Here is a 4,559-nt window from a genome sequence, read left to right on the forward strand (position 1 = left end):
TGCCTTTTTTAGAGATGTACATTTCCCTTCAACTGTACTGACTACTGAGCTATTCCTTATTGCTGTATCTATAGCCCCAGAGAGCATCAAGCGTATCTCGTTATTCCTTAGTAGTTTCGTATCTCACTTCTTTGCGTATTGATTCTTCCTGACAAATGTCTGAAACTTCGGTCATCACTACTGTATTGTGATTTGAGCCTATATCTGTTCCTGAGTACTCCTTACAATCCAATATCTAATTTCAGAATCTCTGCCTGACCATGATGTAATCTAACTGAAATCTTCTCGTATCTCCCGGCTTCTTCCAAGTATAACTCCTCCTCTTGTGATTCTCGAACAGAGTATTCGGTATTACTAGCTAAAATTTATTGCAGAAATTAATTAATCTTTGTCCTGTGTCATTCCTAGTAACGAGGCCATTTTTCTCCTTCCACTACAACCGCATTCCAATCCTCCATGACTGTCAGACTTTCATCTCCCTTCACGTACTAAATCACCTGTTCAATATCCTCATATTCTTTCTCTGTCTCTTTGTCTTCGGCTTGCGACAGCGGCACAAATACCCGGACTATCGCTATCGCTGTTGGTTTGCTGTAGATTCTGATAAGAACAACTCTACCACTGAACTGTTCACAGTAACTCACTCTCTGCCCTACCTTCCTATTCAAACCAAATTGTACTTCCGTTATACCACCTTCTGCTGCTGTTGATATTATCCTGTACTTGTCGGACTAGAAGTCCTTGTCATCTTTCCATTTCACTTCACTGACCTTCACTACATCTAGACTGAGCCTTTTTTTTTACAGAGGACAGCCAGTGCTCTGACTGAACACGCTGAGCTACCGTGCCAGTCAAGGACCCTACCCCTGGACCACGGGTGCGAGGCTCCTTATTGCACTTCCGTAATTTTTTCCAGACTAGATAGATTTCATTGCCTCTATTATTTATATGTTTCGGCACAGTGCTCTTCGTAAACTGTAATAACAAAGTAAGAATAAATACAACAAAGTAGTATATGTTATCCCCTTTGAGCCTTGTCGTCGATGTGTAAATTTTAGCTACAAGGAATTCTTTTCTGGGGAACAAATGAATAAAATATGAACACAATTTTCAAACCATAGAAAATGAACAATAAGCAAAAATAGTAGTTGAGCTCACTGTAGCGACCTGTTAAAAACTCTAGGGACTACATTTTCCAGTCAGCTGCATAAATTAAAAGAAATGACATTGATAATTACTGTAGGGACAGCTCTGTTCTCGACCGTGAAACAAGATCTACATAGAATTTACATTTACAAAGATAGAATAAATTTAAAACTCAAAACAGCTTTTCCTACTAATGAATAGATTTGTACAATACTTATTTAAAAGGTCATTTAAGCTGTTAAGCAATACATTATAATTATAAACAGTGAAGGACTGCTCAGATAACAAAGAGGTTTGGTAAAAAATGTACGCAAATAAATAGCAATAATAATAAAACATCTATCATTTAACATAATACTTTCACGTTAAGTCTTTTTCTTCGTTTTATTGTCTTTTTGTACTCTTTTGATAAACCTTATTCCTAAGGCTATCCAACGTAAAATACCAAGACCTTATCCAGTCCCTGAGTCATCGTCTCATTCATTCCAGAGGAATGCTGGATGAGTTTTCCAGGCTATCAAATGAGAAGCTGCGGTACACGAAATGGAAACCAAACATCATAACCATGGTCCTGCCGTCAGCTGATATTTTGTGTAATGATACATTACGAAATTATGTGTCTGTAGTAGAGTCCTGCATGACCGAGTAAGCGAGCACACCCTAACTAGTGACCGAGCATAAAAGCCGTGACCGAATACGTAGCACGTAACTTCAAACACATTACACGTGTCATTATCCGTGTGAGACTGCAGCCAGTACGGGTTTCTCATTTGTGGTGTGTCTCTCTCTGTAATCATGCACCGCAAGGAAGCCAGTGCAGTAACACGTAAGACTGAAACCAATGTTCACACATTGAAGAAACGGGAAGGTCTAAAAAGCCAAGTATGGAGTACATTTCTGGTGGTTGTAGACGAAAACAGTGCGTCTACTGGGTACGTATCGTGCATAAACTGTTCCACATTATTGTGTTTCCAGTCGGGAACCACTCATTTAAAGAAACACAGTTGCAAGAAACCTCACAAAGATACAGCTCCTTCAGAGATGCCGGCAGTAACAAAAAATAGTATTACAGTTAAGTGTATTGCAATATGTGCTCTAAAGATATAAGACCTTTTAATGCTGTTTCCGATGAAGGTTTCAGAGAACTAGCCCAAGAATTAATACATCTAGGTGCGCATTATGGAGAAGTTAACGTGGCAGATGTCATGCCACATCCGTCTACTATAAGCAGACATGTCAAAGAACAAGCTGATGCAATACGAAACAGCATAATGCCTTCTGTTATTGCGGAAGTTATTAATAAAACATGTGCTGCGACAGTTGATATGCGGACTGATTCGCATAATCAGGTGCACTATTTGACGCTTACAACACATTACATTAACACAGATTGGTCTCTTGTGAACAATGTTTTATTTACAACAAAATTCCCGGACGTTAAGAAAACGGGAGTAAATATTATGAAAGAATTTGAAGAGAAGATGGCTGATTGGGACATTTCGTCAGAGATGTTGCACAGTTTTGTTTTTGTCTCCGACCAGGGTGCCAATGTAATAAAGGCTTTGGAAAATGACGAAAGGATTCCTTGTGCTGCTCATTGTATAAACACAGCACTTAGCCATACTTTCGATTCAGATAACTTCTTGTTAAATCGTGCCCCGAATATCGCATCAGCAATAAATATTACAAAATGCATTGTGGGGTACATTAAGAAAAGTGGCCACTGCTCGTCTTTGAAATCATCGTTGAAACAAGAGGGCTGCACACGCTGGAACAGCTTGTACACTATGCTGGAATCCTTACACACTCGGTATAACGAAGTTGCTGCTTTGCTGACGGGAAAGGACTCCGCTTACAGATTGCAAGGATATGACAATGAGTTGCAGGAAAAATTGTGCATTTTCTGAGACCATTTAAAGAGGCCACAAATGAATTAGAAGGCGAAAAAGAACCGACAATCTAGTTAGTTCTTCTTTGGTTTCACAAACTGCAACAAATTTGCAGTGCCAATGACACTGACTGTCAGGTGAGTAATTACTGCAGTTAAAAGCACTGTTTCATTATGATACGAAATAGATTTATAATTAACTAGCGTAATTGATGTGTACTAACAGATATGTATTTTTTAACAGGAGGTACAAAGGACTAAAAATCGAGGCTTGACTTTCGTTTGTGAGAAGATCGTGATCACTTTCAGACATAGAATTGCTACGTTTCTTTGGCCGTCTTTCCGTGATCTCAATATGCTTGAAATAAATGAAAAGCAGGAAATTCTTAGCAATGTGCGACAAATGTGTGCTACTTACGCAGGTATAACATGCAATCATTAACATAATCGTTTTTGCATAGTTAGTGAATAGTGTTTTATAGAGAAACCTGAATGTTATGGTTCAAATGGTTCTGAGCACTATGCGACTTAACTTCTGAGGTCATCAGTCGCCTAGAACTTAGAACTAATTAAGCCTAAGTAACCTAAGGACATCACACACATCCATGCCCGAGGCAGGATTCGAACCTGCGACCGTAGCGGTCGCTCGGCTCCAGACTGCAGCGCCTAGAACCGCACGGCCACTCCGGCCGGCCGTGAATGTTATAATTCGTATAATATTTCATTAACTTAAAACACCTCGTTTTTACGGGAATGTTTCGATGATTTCCACATCAGTTCTGTATTACTTGTCTCTTTTGTTTATAATCATAAATCCTTCAAATACTGTGACATCACCACCCAAAAAGAGAGATCGTTTCAAGGAATGGAGAATCAACAGATCATCCGCAGCAGATGAAGTAGATCTCTACATTTTAATGCACCCCGGAGATGATGATGACATCTTAAAGTGGTGGAGCAGACATGAAACAGATCTGCCAGGCCTGGCTGCAGTTGCAAGACGTATTTTACGTATCCCAGCAACAAGCGCACCTGGTGAAGGATGATTTAGTAAGGCCGGCATGTTACTAACAAATCGCCGCAGCCAATTAAATCCAGAACGCGTTAGTGATTTACTGCTGATCAACAATAACTATAATTTTGTTTATGTTGTAAACAAGTGAAAAGTACGGCAAGTTACGACTGTAAATGTTTAATGTTCTTTGTATGGTTTCTTTATGAAGATGGCTGTCTTCTACATTACAGGGACAGCACTCTTTTAATATTTCCTATTACTCGAAGGAAAAATATATCTTCTGTTTGGAAATGAGACTCGTCTTCTATCCGCGATTGTATTGAAATATCATTTTACTTCCCAAGCGAGGAGCGCCGCAACAAAAACCGATGAATCTGCATTTGCTGTTAATACAGAAAGTATCAAATAGTAATCTCTAAATGGCTCCACAAGCTATAAAAAGAAGAACTACACCAAAAAACACTTGACGTCACGTTGTGCTGAAAATTATTTTGTGGCAGCATTTATTAT

Source organism: Schistocerca americana, chromosome 3 (genome assembly GCF_021461395.2).
Source record: "Schistocerca americana isolate TAMUIC-IGC-003095 chromosome 3, iqSchAmer2.1, whole genome shotgun sequence".
In the NCBI taxonomy this organism is placed as follows: Eukaryota; Metazoa; Arthropoda; class Insecta; order Orthoptera; family Acrididae; genus Schistocerca; species Schistocerca americana.